Genomic DNA, 26,535 nt, shown 5'->3' on the forward strand with positions numbered 1-26,535 from the left:
TAATTTCAATAGAAACTTTTGTCAAAATTTTATTTCTATAGAAAATTTTGTCAAAGTTTTATTTCTATAGAAAATTTTGTCAAACCTTTATTTCTATAGAAAATTTTGACAAAATTTCATCTCTATAAAAAAAATTGTCAAAATTTTATTTCTATAGCAAATTTTGACAAAATTTCATTTCTATAAAAAGAAATTGTCAAAATTTTATTTCAATAGAAAATTTTGTCAATATTTTATTTCTATAGAAAATTTTGTCAAAATTTTATTTCTATAGGAAATTGTGTCGAAATTTTATTTCTATAGAAAATTGTATCAAAATTTTATTTCTATAGAATATTTTGTCAAAAATTTATTTCTATAGAAAATGTTGTCAACATTTTATTTCTATAGAAAATTTTGTCAAAATTTTATTTCTATAGAAAATTTTGTCAAAATTTTATTTCTATAGAAAATTTTGTCAAACCTTTATTTCTATAGAAAATATTGACAAAATTTCATTTCTATAAAAAAAATTGTCAAAATTTTATTTCTAAAGAAAATTTTATCAAAACTTTACTTCTAAAGAAAATTTTGTCAACATTTTATTTCTATAGAAAATTTTGTCAACATTTTATTTCTATAGAAAATTTTGTCGAAATTTTATTTCTATAGAAAATTTTGTCAAAATTTTATTTCTATAGAAATTTTTGTCAAAATTTTATTTCTATAGAAAATATTGACAAAATTTAATTTCTATAAAAAAGAAATTGTCAAAATTTTATTTCTATAGAAAATTTTGTCAAACCTTTATTTCTATAGAAAATTTTGACAAAATTTCATTTCTAAAAAAGAAATTGTCAAAATTTTATTTCTAAAGAAAATTTAGTCAAAATTTTATTTCAATAGAAAATTCTGTCAAAATTTTATTTTTATAGAAAATTTTGTCAAAATTTTATTTTTATAGAAAATTTTGTCAAAATTTTATTTCTATAGAAAATTTTGTCAAACCTTTATTTCTATAGAAATTTTTGACAACATTTCATTTCTATAAAAGAAAAAATATCAAAATTTTATTTCTAAAGAAAATTTAGTCAAAATTTTATTTCATTAGAAAATTTTGTCAAAATTTTATTTCTATAGAAAATTTTGTCAAATTTTTTTTCTATAGAAAATTTTGTCAAACATTTATTTTTATAGAAAATTTTGTCAAATTTTGTTTCTATAGAAAATTTTGTCAAAATTTTATTTCCATAGAAAATTTTGTCAAACCTTTATTTCTATAGAAAATTTTGACAAAATTTCATTTCTATAAAAAAAAAATTCAAAATTTTATTTGTAAAGAAATTTTGTCAAAATTTTATTTCTATAGAAAATTTTGTCAAAATTTTTTTTTTCTACAGAAAATTTTGTCAAACATTTATTTCTATAGAAAATTTTGTCAAACCTTTATTTCTATAGAAAATTTTGACAAAATTTCATTTCTATAAAAAAATTGTCAAAATTTTATTTCTAAAGAAAATTTTATCAAAATTTTATTTCTAAAGAAAATTTGTCAACATTTTATTTCTATAGAAAATTTTGTCAAATTTTATTTCTATAGAAAATTTTGTCAAAATTTTATTTCTATAGAAAATTTTGTCAAAATTTTATTTCTGTAGAAAAATTTGTCGAAATTTTATTTCTATAGAAAATTTTGTCAAAATTTTATTTCTATAGAAAATTTTGTCAAAATTTTATTTCTATGGAAACTTTTGTCAAAGGTTTATTTCTATGGAAATTTTGTCAAAAATTTATTTATATTGAAAATTTTGTCAATATTTTATTTCTATAGAAAATTTTGTCAAAATTTTATTTCTATATAAAATTTGTGAAGTACCTCTTAGTTGGAGAGGAATAATTTCAAAAATCTACTATACCCTCAGGAAGTGTAATTGGTCTACTTGGAGGCCTTACCAAATGGACCGATAAAAATTTAATCCGATAGACGTATATACCAGTATATTTACAACTTCAGGCAAATCGGATAAAAACTACAGTTTCTAGAAACCCAAGAAGTTCTCCCGATTTAACTCGGCCTTATGAGGACTATACCAAAATATGGATCGATACTCACCGTTTTCGACACACCTCTCTATGGCCCTAAAATATTTTCTAGATTTAAAATTACAGGCAAATTGGATAAAAACTACGGTTTATAGAATCCCAAAAAATAAGATCTTTTCTTGCACACATATTTATAGACCTAAACAAGTATATACGGCCGTAAGTTCGGCCAGGCCGAAGCTTATGTACCCTCGACCATGGATTGCGTAGAAACGTCTACTGAAGCCGATGGCAAGGTATCATAAAACTTTCTAACACCGTAATATATAAAACATAGTCATACGTGGTATATAATTAAGTTCAAAGTTTTTATAGAAATAAAATTTTGACAAAATAAAATTTTGACAACATTTTCTATAGAAGTAAAATTTTGACAAAATTTTCTATAGAAATAAAATGTGGAAAAAATTTTCTATAGAAATAAAATTTTGACAAAATTTTCTATAGAAATAAAATTTTGACAAAATTTTATATTGAAATAAAATTTTGACAAAATTTTCTATAGGAATAAAATTTTGACGAAGTTTTCTATAGAACTAATGTTTCGACATAGTTTTATATAGAAATAAAATGTTGACAAAATTTTCTATAAAAATAAAATTTTGACAAAATTTTCTATAGAAATAAAATTTTGACAATGTTTTCTATAAAAATAAAATTTTGGTAGATTATTTTTGGCTCGAGTGGCAACCATGATAATGAACCGATATGGACCAATTTTTGTGTGACTGGGGATCGGCTATATATAACTATAGACCGATATGGACCAATTTTGGCATGGTTATTAGCGGCCTTATACTAACACCACGTTGCAAATTTCAACCGGATCAGATGAATTTTGCTCCTCCAAGAGGCTCCGGAGATCAAATCTGGGGAACGGTTTATATAGGGGCTATATATAATTATGGACCGATATGGACCAATTCTTGCGTGTTTGTTAGAGACCACATTCTTACACCATGTTCCAAAATTCAACCGGATCGGATGAATTTTACTCCTCCAAGAGGCTCCGGAGGACAAATCTGGGGATCGATTTATATGGGGGCTATATAATTTTGGAACGATATGGACCAATTCCTGCATGGTTGTTAGAGACCATATAGTAACGCCAAGTACTAAATTTCAACCGGATGGGATAAATTTTGCTCCTGCAAGAGGGTCCGGAGGTAAAATCTTGGGATCGGTTTATATGGGGGCTATATATAATTATGGACCGATATGGACCAATTCTTGCATGCTTGTTAGAGACCATATACTAACACCACGTACCAAATTTCAACCGGATCGGATGAATTTTGCTCCTCTAAGAGCCTCCGGAGGTCAAATCTGGGGATCGGATTGTATGGGGGCTATATATAATTATGAGTCGATGTGGACCAATTTTTGCATGGCCATTAGAGACCATATAATAACACCATGTACCAAATTTCAGCTTGATCGGATGAAATTTGCTTCTTTTAGAGCAATCGCAAGCCAAATTTGGGGGTCCGTTTATATGGGGGCTATACGTAAAAGTGGACCGATATCGATCAATTTGTGCATGGTTATTAGAGACCATATAATAAACCAAGTACCAAAATTCAGCCTGACCGGATGAAATTTGCTTCTTTTAGAGCAATCGCAAGCCAAATGTGGGGATCCGTTTATATGGGGGCTATGCGTAAAAGTGGACCGATATGGACCAATTTTTGCATGGTTGTTAGAGACCATATACTAACACTTTGTACCAAACTTCAGCCGGATCGGATGAAATTTGCTTGTCTTAGAGCAATCGCAAGCCAAATTTGGGGGTCCACTTAACTGGGGGCTATACGTAAAAGTGGACCGATATGGCCCATTTGCAATACCATCTGACCTACATCAAAAACAACTACTTGTGCCAACTTTCAAGTCGATAGCTTGTTTCGTTCGGTAGTTAGCGTGATTTCAACAGACGGACGGACGGACATGCTCAGATCGACTCAGAATTTCACCACGACGCAGAATATATATACTTTATGGGGTCTTAGAGCAATATTTCGATGTGATACAAACGGAATGACAAAGTTATATACCCCCATCCTATCGTGGAGGGTATAAAAACCAGATTTTCAATTTCAGGCAAACTAGACAACAACTACAGTTTCTACAAGCCCAAAAAATTAAACCGAAGAGATCGGTCTATATGGGAGCTATGCTGAAACATTGACCGATACTCACCATTTTTGGCACACCTCTTTATGGTCCGAAAATACCTCTAGATTTCCAATTTTAAGCAAATTGGATAAAAACTACGGTTTCTATAAGCCCAAGACCCCAAATCGGGAGGTCGGTTTATATGAGGGCTATATCAAAACCTGGACCGATATAGCCCATCTTCGAACTTGACTTGCCTGCAGACAAAAGATGTGTTTGTGCAAAATTTCATTATTGAAGACTGTAGCATGATTGCAACAGACAGCCAGACAGACAGACAGACGGACTTGGTTATATCGTCTTCACATTTCTTTCGATATTTCGATATGTTACAAACGGAATGATAAACTTATTATACCCCCATCACCATCCCAGCAAAAAAAAGCGTCGCCAAAAAAGTAATGAAAATGTTCCTTTTGAATCCGGAAGTGGTGCAAAATTGACACAGAAGCGATGAATTTAACATGGGCTTCTCATAGGATGGAAGTCCTTCATTTCAACAGCCGTTGCACTGAATTTGCATCACTTCTTTAGGTGTGATCCGAATTCAATGTTTTGGATGTAAATTAAAAAATTATGTGATATTTTGTCAAATAAATAATTTTTAATTTTTTTTATAATTTTTAATGGATTCTAACGCTTGTCGGAAACGTTTGACCTCAAATATTTTAAAAAATTTACAATTTTTTCAGATTGGATTTAGCATTTTTTGCGACAAAATTTAAATGATTTGTACCATTTTATGAATTCTTACTCTGCTTTTAACCTATTTGAAACAAAAAAAGATAAAATTACCCATTAAAAGTATGAAAAAACCAAGTCATAAAAAATTGAATTAAAAGAACTTCTTTGGTAGTTAAAATAAATAACATCATAGGGAGTGCGTCTTCTGGAAGTGCTTTTAAAGTTGTGCCTTTGGAAGAACTTCCAATTTTTTTTGCTGGGAAGTAAGGAAAGACTAAAGTCGGGCCGACTATATTATATCCTGCATCACCAACATTTTGTGGACCATCTCAAATTCATTAAATTTATTGGAAACTGCATAAAGATCCATGTAATTATCTAACAATTAAAATGTAAATAGTATATGGGGATCGGTTTACATGGGGGCTATATATAATTATGGACCGATATTTTTGCATGGGTTTTAAAGGCCAGATCTAAATACCACGCACCAAATTTCAACCGAATCGGATGAAATTTGCTTCTCTAAGAGGCTCCGGAAGCCAAATCTGGGTGTCAATTTATATGGGAGCTATACGTTAACGGGGTCGATATAGCCCATTTGCAATACCGTCCGACCTACATCAATAATAACTACCTGTGCCAAGTTTCAAGTCGATAGCTTGTTTCGTTCGGATGTTAGCGTAATTTCAGCAGACGGACGGACATTGCTAGATCGACTCAGAATCTCGCCACAAGCCAGAATCTATATATGCTTTATGGGGTCTTAGACCAATATTTCGATGCATTACAAACGGAATGATAAAGTTAATATCGCCCCTATCCTCTAGTGGAGGGTATAAAAGTTGGAGTTCCAAACAGTATTTTTGTCCGTGTAGATATTTGTGTCAACTTTGAAGTCGATTGGACTAAAACCGCGTCTAGATTTTACAAAAGTATGTTCAGAGACAGACGGAAATGGCTAGATCGACTCAGAAGCGGACCTGAGCAAAATTGTCGAAGACAATATTGCTCAGGACCGTCTCCTTCTGGGTGTTGCAAATATACGCGCCAAAAGTTCCACAAAGTGGTTCAGGGTATAAAAAAAAATTCTAGATATTCTATGATTAGTTACTCCGTCAAATATTGTGGGGAAACCCTATAGTTAAGTGAGCGACTGATTTGCTTTCTTGAGGAAGATTTAAAAAAGAGAGAAAGAGAGACAGTTCACTCGCCCCAGTACTCTATGTAATTCGAGACGTTTGCTGCCATGACTTGTCATAAGATGTTGCTGACGTTACAAAACAATAACGGCAGCAACATTGACTACTCTTGCCACTTGAGGAGCAGAAAATCAACCAAGGAGGCTTCGTACAACTCTTGAACCCTAGTAACTGCTGCTGTGCGCAGCAAGTGATACATTTGCCATCATATCCAACTCAACTTCAAGTCCTGATGATATTACAACAGTCAGTTTAGTGGTGTAACTAAGACTCCTCTGGATGTTAGGCTCATTTAACAGATCTGCATACCGAATATGAATGCCACCAACTATTCTTGCCCCCCGTACTACCGCCAAATACTCTAGCAAATAAATTTAAAAAAAAAATATTTATTACAATTATTATGATAATATTTTATTTGTCTAACAATTGTCATTAGGTTTCATCTCCTCATTTTTAGAGTTTTCAAAATAAACACCAGAGGAAAAGTGAGTGATCAAATGGAAAATAATAAACTTCGATCAGGTTTTATAAATAAAGTGAGTTTTCATTTCTGAGGAACGAATTTTGACCCAAGCACCATTGTTGGCCACACACAGAAGCTTTTTTTCCAAATGGATATAAGGAATTATTGAACGATCACCGGATGAGACGCCAATCAAACAGATTTTACCTTAGTTGTCAAGGCAACTACGCAAATACGTTGCTGGATAATTAAAAGTACGTAACCAAATCGTCATCCCGATTTATTTCACGTTCTCCTAGACTATTCAGTCTATTGTAATATTACATTAACTAAAAAACAAGTATATACGGCCGCAAGTTCGGCCAGGCCGAATCTTATGTACCCACCACCATGGATTGCGTAGAAACTTCTACGAAAGACTATCATCCACAATCGAATTACTTGGGTTGTGGTATCTTAAAACTTCTTAACATCGTTTTCTAAATTGTGATTTAGTCCATACATGGCATATATTAGACAAAAAAGTTATGTATAGTTAAGTCTACAAATAATTACGAATCGATATGGACTTTTTGTACGTAGAGAGCCAGAATTGAAATATGGGGGTCGCTTATATGGGGGCTATATACAATTATGAACTTGATATGGACCAATGTTTGTGTGATTGGGGATCGATTTATCTGAGGGCCATATATAACTATAGACCGATATGGACCTAGTTAGGCATGGTTATTAACGACCATATACTAGCACAATGTACCAAATTTCAACTCACTCGGATGAAATTTGCTCCTCCAAGAGGTTCCAAAACCAAATCTCGGGATCGGTTTATATGGGGCTATGTACGATTATGGACTGATATGGACCACTTTTGGCATGGTTGTTAAATATCATATACTACCACCACGTACCTAATTGCAAGCAGATCGGATGAATTTTGCTTCTCCAAAAGGCACCGGAGGTCAAATCTGGGGATCGGTTTATATGGGAGCTATATATAATTATGGACTGATAGGAACCAATTCCTGCATGGTTGGTGGATACCATATACTAACATCATGTACCAAATTCCCACCGAATGGGAACAATTTTGCTCTTCCAAGGGGCTTTGGAGGTCAAATCTGGGGATCGGTTTATATGGGGCCTATATATAATTATAGACCGATATCGACCAATTTTTGCATGGGAGCTTGAGGCCATATATTAACATCACGTACCAAATTTCAACTGAATCAGATGAATTTTGGTCTTCCAAGAGGTTCCGGAGGTCAAATCTGATGATCGGTTTATATGGGGCTATATATAATTATGAACCGATGTGGACCAATTTTTGCATGGTTGTTAGATACCGTATACTAACATCACGTACCAAATTTCAGCCGGATCGGATGAAATTTGCTTCTCTTAGAGGCCTCGCAAGCCAAATCGGGGGATCGGTTTATATGGGGGCTATATATACTTATGGACCGATGTGGACCAATTTTTGCATGGTTGTTAAAGATCATATACTGACACCATGTACCAAATTTCAGCCGGATCGAATGAAATTTGCTTCTCTTAGGGGATCGGTTTATATGGGGGCTACATATAATTATGGACCGATGTGGACCAATTTTTGCATTGTTATTAGAGACCATGTACTAACACCATGTACCAAATTTTGGGGTCCGTTTATATGGGGGCTATACGTAAAAGTGGACCGATATGGCCCATTTGCAATACCATCCGACCTACATCAATAACAAGTACTTGTGCCAAGTTTCAAGTCGGTAGCTTGTTTCGTTCGGAAGATAGCGTGATTTCAACAGACGGACGGACGGACGATATTTCGATGTGTTACAAACGGAATGACAAAGTTAATATACCCCCATATTTACTTGGTTTCGTTGCAACCCTTGCGATTTTCCCACCAGACATTCGGCATCATAACAGCCTTCTCACGCACTATGGCTTGCAGGTAGCCAGAGATATGCCGACAGATTCTAGTTCCACTGAAATATGTCAGATAGTTCCTAGCCTCGCTAACTCATCCACTTCACAGTTTCCTGATATGTTCATGTAGCCAGGAATTCATATTAGGTGAAGATTGTACTGCTCAGTCATCTCGTTGAAAGATTTGCGTCAGTTGATGCCCGTTTTGGAATTAAGGAACACAAAGTCCAAGGATTTTTCTGCAGGTTGACTATATGAGTATATATTAATGCCAACATCTACTCGAATATTAGGTTAGGTTAGGTTAAAGTGGCAGTGGCGATTTAGTTTCAGTCCATTGTGATACTAAAAGTATCTATTACATATGGACACTTCTCGTTTTAACAATAAAATTTATCATTCGAACATTACTTCTCAGTCAATCTGGCACCTCGTTTATTGCTAATATTTCAGCCTGAAAAATACTACAATGATTGGGTAATGTTTTAGCTATTTCAAATTCCAGGTGTTTAAAATATACTCCGCAACCCATTTGTCCATCCAATTTGCTGTCATCGGTGTGGAGCGATTCAAATTTTTTATCGGGGTTTTGAAGTGATCATATTATCATAAAAAATATACCGATAGACTCAGAATCACCTCGTGAGTTGTTCTAGCCCTTGGTGTCCGTCCGCCTGTATTTGGCTCTTGGTGTCCGTCCGTCTGTATTTGTGTTTCATAGGTTTCCCCTCGCAATTATTAACCAATTTTGATAAAATTTGCTACATGGCGCGTTTATGTCACAAGGATGCAGACTATTGAATAATGAAAACAAGTATATACGGCCGTAAGTTCGGCCAGGCCGAATCTTATGTACCCTCCACCATGGATTGCGTAGGAACTTCTACTAAAGGCTGTCATCCACAATCGAATTACTTGGGTTGCGATAACACTTGCCGATGACAAGGTATCGTAAAACTTTTTAACACTGTCTTCTAAATTGTAAGTTAGCCCATACGGGGTATATATTAAACAAAACAAGTATATACGGCCGTAAGTTCGGCCAGGCCGAATCTTATGTACCCTCCACCATGGATTGCGTAGGAACTTCTACTAAAGGCTGTCATCCACAATCGAATTACTTGGGTTGCGATAACACTTGCCGATGACAAGGTATCGTAAAACTTTTTAACACTGTCTTCTAAATTGTAAGTTAGCCCATACGGGGTATATATTAAACAAAAAAAGGCCGATTAAATACGTATATAATCTAGTTTGACAAAATTTTCTATAGAAATAAAATTTTGACAAAATTTTCTATAGAAATGAAACCTTGACAAAATTTTCTATAGAAATAAAATTTTGACAAAATTTTCTATAGAAATAAAAATTTGACAAATTTTTCTATAGAAATAAAAACTTGACAAAATTTTCTATAGAAATAAAATGTTGACAAAATTTTCTATAGCAATACAATTTTGACAAAAATTTCTATAGAAATAAAATGTTGACAAAATTTTGTATAGAAATAAAATTTTGACAAAATTTTGTATAGAAATAAAATGTTGACAAAATTTTCTACAGAAATAAATTTTTTACAAAATTTTCTATAGAAATAAAATTTTGACAAACATTTCTATAGAAATAAACTTTTGACAAAACTTTCTATACACTGTTAGAAAAATATGTTTTTCACATGTTCCGATATAAACAAAATGTGTTTCGGGCACAATTTTTAAACACAATATATTTAAGTGCAAACATGTAATGTTCCTAAACTAACACAAAATGTTTGCGACACATATGTTAATATGTTAGAATATATTATGTTTGGGGCATGAATGTTTCATAAAAATAATATGCGTGAATGTAAACATATATAAATTTACAAATTTCGAGTAAACATATGTATGTTGTGATACTTTATTCAGAGAGCGACAGAGAGAGAGAGTTAGTATAGAGAAAGAAATAGAGATGGAAACCGGGAGGGTTGAATAAAAAGACATCAACATAACACAGCGAGAGAATGAAATGAGAGCAATTTCTGTGAAACCGCTTGTATGTTGTTTCGGAAAACTGTTTTATAATATGGCCAAAAAATTGGTATGCTTAAGTCTAAATATTATTTAATTTGAATAGTAGATTGAGTATTCCGAATAAAGAGAATAGACATTCGGAACCAAGAAAATAGACATTTGAAAAAAAAACAGCATATTTGTATTACAGAAAAAGATGCGAAGAACTCAAAAATTTCGTGGAAGTTAAAAATATGTGAGGGAATGAACACAATCTTTTTTGGGGAATTCTCCCAAGCATATACTACTTTTGGTCTCAAAATGCTTCCAAACATATAATATGATCACATAAAACAAACATATTAATGTTTCGGCGGTATCCAATAATATATGTGCTTCCTGCAAAATATGTTTGGAACATATGTTAGAGAAGCGATTTTTTTCGAGGGTGTAGAAATGAAATTTTAACAAAACTTTCTATAGTAATAAAATTTGACAAAATTTTCTATGGAAATAAAGTTTTGGTAGATTACAAAAATTTCTATAGAAATAAAATTTTGACAAAATTTTCTATGGAAATAAAATTTTGACAAACATTTGTATAGAAATAAACTTTTGACAAAACTTTCTATAGAAATGAAATTTTGACAAAACTTTCTATAGTAATAAAATTTGACAAAATTTTCTATGGAAATAAAGTTTTGGTAGATTATTTTTGGCGATATGGACCAATTTTTGTGTAATAAGTCATCGGCTATATATAACTAAAGACCGATATGGACCAATTTTTACATGGCTGTTAGAGGCCATATATTGACAAAATGTACCAAATTTCAACCGTATCGGATGACTTTTGCTCCTCCGGACGTCAAATCTGGGGACGGTTTATATGGGAACTATATATAATTATGGACCGATATGGACCAATTTTTGCATGGTTGTTAGAGACCATATACTAACACCATGTACCAAATTTCAACTGGATCGGATGAATTTTGCTCTTCCAAGAGGCTCCGGAGGTCAAATCTTGGGATCGGTTTATATGGGGGCTATATATAATTATGGACCGATATGGACCAATTTTTGCATGGTTATTAGAGGCCGTAAACTAACATCAGGTACCAAATTTCAACCGGATCGGATGCATTTTGCCCCTCCAAGAGGCTCCGGAGGTCAAATCTGGGGATCGGTTTATATGGGGGCTATATATAATTATGGACCGATATGGACCAATATTTGCATGGTTGTTGGAGGCCGTATACTAACATCAGGTACCAAATTTCAACCGTATCGGATGAATTTTGCCCCTCCAAAAGTCTCCGGAGGTCAAATCTGGGGATCGGTTTATATGGGGGCTATATATAATTATGGACCGATATGGACCAATTTTTGCATGGTTGTTAGAGACCATATACTAACATCAGGTACCAAATTTCAATCGGATCGGATGAATTTTGCCCCTCCAAGAGGCTCCGGAGGTCAAATCTGGGGATCGGTTTATATGGGGGCTATATATAATTATGGACCGATATGGACCAATTTTTGCATGGTTGTTAGAGACCATATACTAAGACCACGTACCAAATTTCAACCGGAACGGATGAATTTTGCTGCTCCGGGAGGCTCCCCAAGCCAAATTTGTGGATCGGTTTATATGGGGGCTATACGTAAACGTGGTCCGATATGGCCCATTTTCAATACCATCCGACCTACATCAATTACAGCTACTTGTGCCAAGTTTCAAGTCGATAGCTTGTTTCGTTCGGAAGTTAGCGTGATTTCCACAGACGGACGGACAGCCGGACAGACGGACAGACGGACAGACGGACGGACGGACAGACGGACAGACGGACGGACGGACGGACATGCTTAGATCGACTCAGAATTTCACCACGACCCAGAATATATATACTTTATGGGGTCTTAGAGCAATATTTCGATGTGTTACAAACGGAATGACAAAGTTAATATACCCCCATCCTATGGTGGAGGGTATAACAAGTATATACGGTCGTAAGTTCGGTCAGGCCGAAGCTTATGTACCCTCCATCATGGATTGCGTAGAAACTTCTTCTAAACACTGCCATCCACAATCGAATTACTTAAGTTGCGGTATCGCTTGCCGATGGCAAAGTATCTTAAAACCTCCTAACACCATCTTCTAAATTGTATGTAAGTCCATACGTGGTATATATTAAATCACAAAAGATCGATCCAATACGTATATAATTTAGTTTGACAAAGTAGACATAAAATTTTGACAAAATTTTCTACAGAAAAAAAAGTTTAACAAAATTTTCTATACAAATAAAATTTTCACACAATTTTCTACAGAAATAAACTTTTGACAAAATTTTCTATAGAAATAAAATCTTGGTAGATTATTTTTGGCTCGAGTGGCAACCATGATTATGAACCGAATAAAATTTGAACAAAATTTTCTATAGAAATAAAATTTTGACAATGATGAAAATTTTATTATGAACCGAATAAAATTTTAACAAAATTTTCTCTAGAAATAAAATTTTGACAAAATTTTCTATAGAAATAAAATTTTGGTAGACTATTTTTGGCTCTAGTGGCAACCATGATTATGAACCGATATGGACCAATTTTTGTGTGATTGGACCAATTTTGGTATGGTTGTTAGCGAACATATACTAGCACCACGTTCCTAATTTGAACCGGATCGGATGAATTTTGCTCCTCCAAGAGGTTCCGGAGGTCAAATCTGGAGAACGTTTTATATGGGGGCTATATATAATTATGGACCGATATAAACCAATTCTGGCACGCTTGTTAAAGATCATATACTAACACCATGTTCCAAATTACAACCGGATTGGATGAAATTTGCTTCTCTTGGAGTCTTCGCAAGCCAAATCTGGGGATCGGTTTATATGGGGGCTATATATAATTAAGAACCGATGTGGACCAATTTTTGCATGATTGTTAGAGACCATATACCAATATCATGTACCAAATTTCAGGCGGATCGGATGAAATTTGCTTCTCTGTAAGGCTCCGGAACCCAAATCTGGGTATCGGTTTATATGGGCGCTATATATAATTATGGACCGATGTGGACCAATTTTTGCACGGTTGTTAGAGACCATATACCAACACCATGTACCAAATTTCAGCCGGATCGGATGAAATATGCTTCTCTTAGAGGCTCAACAAGCCAAATCTGGGGATCGGTTTATATGGGGGCTATATATAATTATGGACCGATATGGACCAATTTTTGCATGGGTATTAGAGACCATATACCAACATCATGTACCAAATTTCAGCCGGATCGGATGAAATTTTCTACTCTTTGAGGCTCCGCAAGCCAAATCTGGGGATCGGTTTATATGGGGGCTATATATAATTATGGACCGATGTGGACCAATTTTTTCATGGTTGTTAGAGACCATATACTAACACCATGTACCAAATTTCAACCGGATCGGATGAAATTTCCTTCTCTTTTAGGCTCCGCAAGCCAAATCTGGGGATCGGTTTATATGGGTGCTATATATAATTATGGACCGATGTGGACCAATTTTTGCATGGTTGTTAGAGCCCATATACCAACACCATGTACCAAATTTCAGCCGGATCGGATGAAATATGCTTCTGTTAGAGGCTCCACAAGCCAAATCTGAGGGTGTCTTTATATGGGGGCTATACGTAAAAGTGGACCGATATGGCCCATTTTCAATACCATCCGACCTACATCGATAACAACGACTTGTGCCAAGTTTCAAGTCGATAGCTTGTTTCGTTCGGAAGTTAGCGTGATTTCAACAGACGGACGGACGGACGGACGGACGGACATGCTTAGATCGACTCAGAATTTCACCACGACCCAGAATATATATACTTTATGGGGTCTTAGAGCAATATTTCGATGTGTTACAAACGGAATGACAAAGTTAATATACCCCCATCCTATGATGGAGGGTATAAAAATGGAATCAAATTTAGATATAGTTGTATCGCCGGATTTCGATAAATGGGGTAATATTGCGCTTCTTTACTAACCGATCGTTGTCAAGTTTGGCGATTTTCAAAAACTTTGCCCCAATATCATAATGCCTTAATTTATTAACCGATATTACCCAAATTTAGCACAAAGTAATCTTCTGTAATATAAACTAAACCTGCAGAATATAATCAAAATCGGTTCACATTTATATATAGCTCTCATATACGAGTATATATATTGACTAATTTTCCCACATTGAGCGATTTCCTCTTTTTACACCCTTAACCACTTAGTGGTCAGGTATAATAACATTGATCTCCCAAAAAATGTGTCCACCAGAAATATTGATTTTAGACCCCACAAAATATATACCGATCGACACAGAAGCACCTCCTGAGTCGATCTAGTGCTTGGTGTGCGTCCGTCCATGTATTTGTTGTTCACAGGATTCCGGTCGCAATAATTAACCGATTTTGTTGAAATTTTGTACAGGACGTTTTTTGGGCACAAGGACAAACGATATTGAATTTGGAATAAATCGGATCAAATTAAGATATAGCTCCCATATATATGTATCGCCCGATTTCGACACATAGGGCCACGTTGCACTTTTTTACTAACCCATCGTCATCATTTGGCACAAGGTAATTATTTTTAATCTACCTTTACGTCTGCAAAATTTCATCGAAATCGGTTAAGATTTAGATACATCTCATCATATTATGTTATGTATCGCCCTATTTTCCCGAATTTGGTCATAAAACCCTTATTTACTAACTCTAGAAAGCTTATCCTACTAAAAGTCACGGATAAGCTAAACATACGTCTGTGAGATGTATCATAGTTTGTCATCATTTGGACAAAATTTGCGGAGTTTTGTTTTAAATTTTTGTACGTACACTGTTAGAAAAATATGTTTTTCATATGTTCCGATATAAACAAAATGTGTTTCGGGCACAATTTTTAAACACAATATATTTAAGTGCAAACATGTAATGTTCCTAAACTAACACAAAATGTTTGGGACACATATGTTAATATGTTAGAATATATTATGTTTGGGGCATGGATGATTCATAAAAATAATATGTGTGAATGTAAACATATATAAATTTACAAATTTCGAGTAAACATATATATGTTGGGATACTTTATTCAGAGAGCGACAGAGAGAGAGTTAGTATAGAGAAAGAAATAGAGATGGAAACCGGGAGATTTGAATAAAAAGATATCAACATAACACAGCTAGAGAATGAAATGAGAGCAATTTCTGTGAAACCGCTTGTATGTTGTTTCGGAAAACTGATTTATAATAAGGCCAAAAATTTGGTATGCTTAAGTCTAAATATTATTTAATTTGAGTAGTAGAATGAGTATTCGGAATAAAGAGAATAGACATTCGGAACCAAGATAATAGACATTTGAAAAAAAACAGCATATTTGTATTACAGAAAAAGATGCGAAGAACTCAAAAATTTCGTGGAAGTGAAAATTATGTGAGGGAATGAACACAATCTTCTTTGGGGAATTCTTCCAAGCATATACTATTTTTGGACTCAAAATGCTTCCAAACATATAATATGCTCACATAAAACAAACATATTAATGTTTCGGCGGTATCCAATAATATATGTGCTTCCTGCAAAATATGTTTGGAACATATGTTAGAGAAGCGATTTTTTTTTGAGGGTGTACACCGATTCTATATACAAATCCTTATCATTTAAACTCGTTTTTGGCTAATCTTTTATTTATTGTGTAACAAAAAAATCACATTTTCGGTACTCATTTTCATTAGGGAGAGCGAAACATTGAAACACGCATACGTCTCTCAGACATAGATAAGCTGTCTAGGGTTAACCGATCTTACTCAAACTTGACTCATTGTAATATTTTATAGTACTAACAATATGTGCAAAACATTCTTAAAATCGGTTCAGATTTAGCTATAGCTCCCATATATACGAGGGCGGTTCGGAAACTTCTTAGCCTATCAATGGAAGAGAATAGTTAGTTTTTAAAAAATATTTTTATTTTTCAATATAATCTCCTGAAACTTCAATACACTTAGTCCAACGCTTTTCTAGCAATTATATCCCTTGATTAAAATAGTTTTCCTCAAGGTCTTCAAAATAGTGGTTTACAACTGTAATTGCATCTTCATTTGAGGTAAAACGCTTGCCAGCAAAGAATTTTTTTAGAGTTGGGAACAAGTAAAAGTCATTGAGAGGTTAATCATGAGAATAAGGTGGGTGGTCAAGCAACTTGTACTTTAATTCGTTGATTGTAGCCATTGTTAAAACTCTCTTGTACGCTTGTGCGTTGTCTTGATGAAAAAATATTGTTTTGTGTTGTAAGCCAGGATGTTTTTCTCGAATTTGTACATTTAATTGATCCAAAAGTTTGCAATAGTACTCTGAATTTATTGCTTTACCCTTTTGCAGATAGTCAATCAATAAAATACCTTTGAAGTCCAAAAAAACCGTTGTCATAACCTTACCAGCCGATTGAATTGTTTTTGCCTTCTTTGGGGCACTTCCTCCAGCTTCAGTCCATTGTTTGGATTGTTCTTTTGTCTCTGGAGTATAGTGGTGGATCCATGTCTCATCCACAGTTATGAAACGACGCTTAAAATCAATTTTATTTCCCTTAAGACGATGCAAACAAGCTTGAGAAATTTTCATTCTTATGCGTCTTATGCGACTGTTAACAAATGCGGCACCCATCTTGCAGAAAGCTTTTTCATCTGTAGTTCTTCATGCAAAATTAAATGGACTCGATCATTTGAGATGCCCATAATATTAGCAATTTCACGCACTTTTATTCGTCGATCATTTAATACCATATCATGCACTTTGGCTACAATTTCTGTTGTTGTTGCTGTTTTTGGACGTAAACTACGTGGTTCATCTTCAATGCTTGTACGACCACGTTTAAATTCAGCAACCCATTTTTTTACTGTTGGATATGAAGGAGCACTTTCACCTAACATATTCACCATATCATTATGAATTTCTTGTCCCGATAAACCTTTTTTATGTGAATATTTAATGACAGCACGCATTTCTAATTTTTCCATTGTAAAAAAATTGCGGATGCGTCTTTTTTGAACACCTGTTTCTGTATGAAGGAGTTGCCAGATCGAAACAAAATTTAACATGTGTCCATAACAGAGATGAAAGTTTCCAAAACACTTAACTTTTTTCTGTTTATACCGCGCTTTTTGTGCTAGGCTAAGAAGTTTCCGAACTGCCCTCGTAGATATAGCACCCGTATATATGTGTCGCCCGATTTTCAAAAATGCACCCTAATAACTTTATTTTTTACAATAGCAGTCTCATTTATTAACCGATCTGGCTAAAATTTAGCACAATGTAATCTTCTATAATATCAACCTTACCTTCAAAATATCATCCAAATCGGTTCAGATTTAGATGTAGCTTCAATACTATGTATCGCCCGATTATGAAAATGTTGCCCCAATAACCTTATTTTTTACCATAGAGGCATCATTTATTAACTGATCTTACTCAAATTTTGCACAAGGTGACCTTCTGTGGATTCAATCAAACCTGCAAAGTATTATATAAATTGGTTCAGATTTAGATATAGCTCCCATATATATGCATCACTCGATTTTGCCAAATTTGGCCATAGTACTCTTATTTATTTACCAATGTTACTAAAATTTCAAATTTAGATGTACTAGCCGATCGTAGTTAGACTTACACAGTCTCACATAAGTTTACATACCCTTGAGGCTTTTACCTTATAACTAAACATGTTTCTTGTTGTTGTTTATAATCCAGACTAAAAAAATCTTCTTGAAAATTGACAAATACTTTGTTTTTGAAATTAATTTACAAAATCTAAAGCACGTATATGCATATTTTATTATATTTTATTAATTAAAGAAAATACAATTTCTTAAGTCGTATGTAAACTTGTGTAAGACTGTGTACATGTAGGTGTTACATAATAATATTGCCTGATTTTTACAAAGTTGGATGTATTACCCACACTAATTGAGCGAGTTCCCCTTTTTTTAATAATGAACTCAATATTGGTGGCATACTAACTCTGTAGGTGCAAAATCAACTATAGCTCCTAGTATCAGGCATTTCTGTTCAGATTGTGATAAAATTCCCATAATCATATACCTCTTAACGTTCTTAAATAAAGGGTGATACGGTCAAAATTTCGTCAAGGGAAAACGCGTGTAAATCGGTGAAATCGTTTATTTAAAAAATCAAATTAAATTTCTTTTTTTCAAATTAAATTTAGTATAAAATTCAGGAAAAATATTCAGTTAGGCTTTCGCTTTTCCAAATCCGAATTGCCGGGCCTCACGCTTGACACCTGCCATCAGATTTTGTACAGCCACCTTGTCCACCTTCTTCGCCGCAGAAAGCCAGTTTGCCTTGAACTGCTGCTCGTCCTTAGCAGTTTTTTTGGTCTTCTTTAGGTTCCGCTTGACAATAGCCCAGTATTTCTCAATTGGGCGGAGCTCTGGCGTGTTGGGAGGGTTCTTGTCCTTGGGAACCACCTGCACGTTGTTGGCGGCGTACCACTCCATGGCCTTTTTACCGTAATGGCATGATGCCAAAGGCAGCAGACGTTTATTCAAACACTCTTTCACGTAAATTTCTTGGTTGACAGTCCCGAAAGCTATGAAAATACTGCTTTTCAAGCCACAGGTACAGATGGCTTGCCAAACCAGATATTTCTTTGCGAACTTTGACAGTTTTATGTGCTTGAAAATATCTGCTACCTTTCCCCTTCCTTTTGCCGTATAAAACTCCTGTCCCGGAAGCTGCTTATAGTCGGCTTTGACGTTGGTTTTGTCGTCCATTACCACGCAGTCAAACTTCGTCAGCATCGTCGTGTACAGCCTCCGGGATCGCGCTTTGGCCGTCGTATTTTGTTTATCATCGCGATTTGGAGTCACTACCTTCTTGTAAGTCGATAGTCCGGCTCGTTTTTTGGCTCGATGCACGGTTGTAGACGATACACCCAGCTTATTTGCGGCATCTCGGAGAGAGAGATTAGGGTTTCGCTTGAAACCCTAACATCTCTCTTTGTCGTCTCAGCGGCTTCCGGTTTTCGATTTCCCTCCGATACAGACTTCCTGGCTATCGACAAACGTTCCCCAAACACTTTAATTACATTTGTAACGGTTGATTTGGCAACTTTTAGCAATTTTACCAGCTTTGCGTGCGAGTAGCTCGGATTTTCGCGATGCGCGAGCAAAATTTTGATACGCTGCTCTTCTTGCTTGGACGGCATTTTGACAACTGAAGAGTGAATTCCAAAATCAAAATAGGAGCAACATTCTACACACACACACCTTCAAAATGAGGGGTGTTCAGGTTTTTAAAATGCAAAATTGAAGAAATACGTCAAGTTTATATTGACCAAATTTTGACCGTATCACCCTTTACAGTTTATCTCCCAAAGCTATTTCAATAAAATGAACGGTCATTGGAATAAATTTTTACGCTGGCAGACGAGCGAAGTTGGTTGAAATACATATCAGCTACCCTTTAGTGCCAGTCCGATATTTTTAGATTCAATTAGGGTATTCAGTTCATTGGGATACCACAGCCCAGCAAACAAATTTGGAAGTTCTTCCAAAGGTACAACTTTAAAAGCATTTCCAGAAGATGCACTCCCAATGATGTTCTTTATTTTAACTACCCAAGAAGTTCTTTTAATTCAATTTTTTATAACTTGGTTTTTTTCATACTTTTAATGGGTAATTGTAACTTTTTGGTTTCAAATAGGTTAAAAATAGAGTAAGAATTCATAAAATGGTGCAAATCATTTAAATTTGGTCGAAAAAAATGCTAAATCCAATCTGAAAAAATTGTGAATTTTTGAAAATATTTGTGTAACGTTTCCGACAAGCGTTAGAATCCATTAAAAATTATAACAAATTATAAAACTTATTTATTTGACAAAATATTACAGAATTCTTTAATTAACATCCAAAACATTGAATTCGGATCACACCTAAAGAGTGATGCAAATTCAGTACAACGGCTGTTGAAATGGAGGACTTCCGATCTATGACAAGCCCATGTTAAATTCATCGCTTCTGCGTCAATTTTGCACCACTTCTGGATCCAAAAAGAACATTTTCATTACTTTTTTGGCGACGCTTTTTTACTGGGAGGTAGTGAACTTCTCTGTCATTTAATATCTATCATTCAAATACAACATTTCTTTAATCGTTTTATTGCACTTTAATGCCCGAGTGTATCTTAGTTATTACTTCCCTTATCCGTGTTGGCATCACAATTGTAACGATCCATCGTTCATTGCTCATTCACAGTTATTTTCATTTTAGCTTTTTTTCTTTGTTTGTGAATCCATCCGCAGGTATTGTTTGTATTGTCATGATTTTTTCTATAGATTTCCATTTGAATCTTTCGGGGGCAACAATTTTTGAGACTTCCTAAAAGTATTAACAAAACGTAACGAAATAAGGAGAACAAAATATGACAATAATACCATTTCACATTCAACAGTGTCCGTCCGTCATGGGGAACAACAGCAAATTATGAATAACAATGGCCAAAGTACTTGTTACCTTTTACACTTTGTCTGAAAACAACTTGGAAATTATTCGGGACACAAACGTGGCAAAGATTTTTACGACTCAGGTTGCAGCAGTGTTATGAGTGACAGACTCACTGCCGGGTTTTGAGTTGCAAATGGGGATTCAGTAACAACTACAATTTTTGAATGACAATTTGGAGTTGATATGCTAGAGTTTTTTTTTGTTTACTCTTCCTTGGGATTTTATGATCGTTAAAAGAAAATAAGTTCGTTGAACTTTATATACTTCTTATAAGTAAGGAGAATTTTGTGGGTATTTTAGAAAATCTCAATATAGTCAGAGATTAAATTGAAGATTTCTGATACCAAAAGTGCATGTTTTATTTTTGGGCCGATTTGAAGAATTATGCTATCAGAGTCCTTAAAAAACGTGTTAACTATACCATGCAAATGTTGGCACGACTTTAAGTAGAAATTGTGCTATGTTTCAAGTAAAAAATGTCTTTAAGGTATGGAAAAACAACGCCCATTTTTATACCCTCCACCATACACGCACAGAAAAACCATGTTTGGACATGGTTGCCGCATCCATTTAATGCTTATCTAGAGCATGTAATTGCCGCGAAAACCATGTATTTTGTCTTTGTAAAAATAGTTTTTGGGCGGAGAAAAATGTATGGTGGCAATAAACATTTGAATGGTTATCAAATACCGCAAACATGTTCTATCATTTAAATGATAGAATTTGAGACCATTAAATGGTCGGGAAAATCATGTACCTGACCATTCAATATTTTTTACTTTTTTACAGGGAAAAAAGTATTTTTATAGGTTAAGTATAGATATGTCTAGAACCATTACATGGCCATAAAGACCATTTACATTTTTTTCGTGACCATTTAATTTTTTAACTTTTTTGCAGCGAAAAGAATTTTATAAAAACATTGAGCAGGTACACACGATTTTCATTTTGCGCGTCAGTCGTGTGTTGATTGTTTCTTGGAATGGACGGAGAATACGGATTTACTGGGTTTTGTGTTAATTTATTTATTCATAAGTGGCACGTGGTTTTATGTGAACACAAAAAAGGAAAGTGTAATTGAAAAATATACCTGTTTTTTGTTCTGCATTTTGCTATATGGATCATTTATTATACCCACCACCATAGAATGGTGACGGGGGTATAATAAGTTTGTCATTCCGTTTGTAACACATCGAAATATCGATTTTCGACTATATAAAGTATATATATTCTTGATCAGGGAGAAATTCTAAGACGATATAACGATGTCCGTCTGTCTGTCTGTCTGTTGTAATCACGCTAAGTCTTCAATAATGAAGCAATCGTGCTGAAATTTTGCACAAACTCGTCCTTTGTCTGCAGGCAGGTCAAGTTCGAAGATGGGCTATATCGGTCCAGGTTTTGATATAGTCCCCATATAAACCGACCACCCGATTTGGGGTCTTGGGCTTATAGAAATCGTAGTTTTTATCCAATTTGCTTGAAATTTGAAATCTTTAGGTATTTTATGACCATAAAGAGGTGTGCCAAAAATGGTGAGTATCGGTCCATGTTTTGGTATAGACCCCATATAGACCGATCTCCCGATTTTACTTCTTGGGCTTATAGAAACCGCAGTTTTTATTCAATTTACCTGAAATTGGAAATCTAGAGGTATTGTAGGACCACAAATACGTGTGCCAAAAATTGTGAGTATCGGTCCATATTTTGGTATAGCCTCCATATAGAATCAGCAGTTTTTATCCAATTTACCTAAAGTTGGAAATCGAGAGGTACTTTAGAACCGTAAAGAGGTGTGCCAAAAATGGTGAGCATCGGTCCATGTTTTGGTATGGTCCCCATATAAAACGACCTCCCGATTTGGGGTCTTGGGCTTATAGAAACCGTAGTTTTTGGAAATCTAGAGGTATTTTAGAACCATAAAGAGGTGTGCCGAAAACGGTGAGTATCGGTCCATATTTTAGTATAGACCCCATAAGAACGATCTCCCGATTTAACTCCTTGGGTTTCTAGAAACCGTAGTTTTTATCTGATTTGCCTAAAATTGTAAATATTCTGGTATTTTAGGCTCACAAAAACGTGTATCGGATTAAGTTTTTATCGGTCCATTTGGTAATGGCTCCACATAGACCGACTTCACTTCTTGAGGGTGTAGAAGGCGCACTGATCATGAAAGTTGCTTGAAACTCAATGTAAAATTTCCAGATTTTACTTCTACAGATTTAAGATTTCAAATCAAGACGTTATTTTATAATTTTCTTGCACACTTACAAGAGATGTTAATGATTCCTCTAAAACTCAAACAAAAATGGTTCTAATAAATCCAGAATCTGATATAGTCCTCATAGGTGAAATCTTTAAATTTATCTTCGGGAAGTGTCCACAAGTCCTCAAGCCCTCCTGAAATTTCGAAGGAAACCCTAATATTTGGTTCATGGTGGTGGGTATTTAAGATTCGGCCCGGCCGAACTTACTGCTGTATATACTTGTTTTTATTTGCAGTTACATGATGTCTGCGTTTGTACATTTGATGGGCACAAGATGTAAATATGGAATGATTACTTATTGTTGAAATTGAAATAAGATAGTGTGTGTAAAAATATCGGTCGACTTTTACGTATAGCCCCCATATAAAGGGACCCTCAGATTTGGCTTGCGGAGCCTCTAACAGAAGCATATTTCATCCGATCCGGCTGAAATTTGGTACATGGTGTTGGTATATGGTCTCTAACAACTATGCAAAAATTGGTCCACATCGGTCCATAATTATGTATAGCCCCCATATAAACCGATCCCCAGATTTGGCTTGCAGAGCCTCAAAGAGAAGCAAATTTCATCCGATCCGCCGGAAATTTGGTACATGATGTTGGTATATGGTCTCTAACAACCATACAAAAATTGGTCCACATCGGTTCATAATTCTATATATCCCCCATATAAACCGATCCCCAGATTTGGCTTGCGAAGTCTCTTGGTGGAGCAAACTTCATCCGATCCGGTTCAAATGTGGAACGTGGTTTTAGTATATGATCTCTAACATCCATGCAGAAATTGGTCCATATCGGTCTATAGTTATATATAGCCGATCACCAATCACACAAAAATTGGTCCATATCGGTTCATTATCATGGTTGCCACTCGAGCCAAAACTAATCTACCAAAATTTTATTTCTATAGAAAATTTTGTCAAAATTTTATTTCTATAGACAATTTTGTTAAAATTTTATTTCTATAGACAATTTTGTTAAAATTTTATTTCTATAGAAAATTTTGTTAAAATTTTATTTCTAGAGAAAATTTTGTCAAAATTTTATTTATATAGAAAATTTTGTGAAAATTTTATTTCTAGAGAAAATTTTGTCAAAATTTTATTTCTATAGACAATTTTGTTAAACTTTTATTCGGTTCGTAATCATGATTGCCACTCGAGCCAAAACTAATCTACCAAAATTTTATTTCTATAGAAAATTTTGTCAAAACTTTATTTCTATAGAAAATTTTGTCAAAATTTTATTTCTATAGAAAATTTTGTCAAAACTTAATTTCTATAGAAAATTTGGTCAAAATTTTATTTCTATAGAAAATATAGTCAAAATTTTATTTCTATAGAAAATTTTGTAAAAATTTTGTTTCTATAGGAAATTTTGTTAAACCGTTATTTCTATAGAAAATTTTGTCAAAAATTTATTTCTATAGAAAATTTTGTCAAAATTTTATTTCTATAGAAAATTTTGTCAAAATTTTATTTCCGTAGAAAATTTTGTCAAAACTTTATTTCTATAGAAAATTTTGTGAAAATTTTATTTCTATAGAAAATTTTGTTAAAATTTTATTTCTATAGAAAGCTTTGTCAAAATTTTATGTCTATAGAAAATTTTGTCAAACTGAATTATAGACGTATTTGATCGATCTTTTTTGATTTACTATATACCACGTATGGACTTACATACAATTTAGAAGACGTGTTAGGAGGTTTTAAGATACCTTGCCATCGGCAAGCGTTACCGCATCTTAAGTAATTCGATTGTGGATGGCAGTGTTTAGAAGAAGTTTCTACGCAATCCATGGTGGAGGGTACATAAGCTTCGGGCTGGCCGAACTTACCGCCGTATATACTTGTTTAACACTTCTTTGGTTTGTAGCCAAGATACAAAAATTCAATAAATTTAAGGGGAGTTCACAAAATTTTAAGAATTTTTCAGAATTATTAAAGCAAATTTGACCTTAATCCAACAAAATTTTCTTTCATGTTAATATACCCAGATTTAAGTCGAACCACTTAACAATCAGGACAAAACGACTTCATTGAAAAGTTTATCGACTTTTGGACAGGGGAAAAATTTACATTCGTATTTTAATGACAAGAAATTTGTGGACTCACGGCAAAACTTCATTCAGAATAAGTAAAAAATTAGTTTTCTTTACATTCAGGAAAAATTTTCCCATTTCAAAGACAAGCGACAAGTTCGGATGATCGAACATTTCAATGATTGATGAATAGTTTTTATATCCTAAATCCCATAATGGTCAGGGTATAATAACTTTGATCAACAAAAAAATGTACTTACCAGAAAAACTGATTTTTGACCCCTTACTGATCGACTCAGAATCAACTCCTGGGCGATTTAGCCCTTGGTATCCGTCCATCTGTCCATGTGCTTGTTGTTCGCAGGATTCCGGTCGCAATTATTAACCAATTGAAATTTGGTGCATGGCGAACAAGGAGGAAGGCTATTGCATTTGAAAACAATCGGGTCAAATTCTTCTTATTAACCGATCATACACAAATTTTGCACAGGGTAATATTCTGTAATATCAACCAAATCTACAAAATATCATTTAAATCGGTGCTGATTTAGATATAGCTCTCATATATATGCATCGATTTTTCGCAAATTTGGCCATAATATCCTTATTTAGTAAACGATCTTACTCAAAGTTGGCACAATGTAATTTTCTATAGTATAAACTAAGCCTGCCAAAAATAATAGCAATCGGTTCAGATTTAGATATAGCTCCCATATAACCAATGTTACTCAAATTGAGATAAATGTCCCATAAGTATGTACACATTAATGTTCTTAAATATGAAAATGTGCTTATATTTACTAATTCATTAGGGATGGTTTAGGGTATGACATAGTCGGCCCCGCCGACTTTCTACTTTTCTTACTAGTTCAATAATGGGCTCAGTATTAGTGGCAAACCATATATATAAGTTTTGCAAAATTTGAAGAAGAAACCAACAACAACAAAATAAAAGGTTGACAAAATTTTCTATAGAAATAAAATTTTGTCAAAATTTTCTATAGAAATAAAAGTTTGACAAAATTCTCTATAGAAATAAAATTTTGAAAAAATATTCTTTAGAAATAAAATTTTGAGAATATTTTCTAAAGAAATAAAATGTTGACAAAATTTTCAAGAGAAATAAAATTTTG

This window comes from Haematobia irritans, chromosome 2 (genome assembly GCF_050003625.1).
Source record: "Haematobia irritans isolate KBUSLIRL chromosome 2, ASM5000362v1, whole genome shotgun sequence".
NCBI lineage: Eukaryota > Metazoa > Arthropoda > Insecta > Diptera > Muscidae > Haematobia > Haematobia irritans.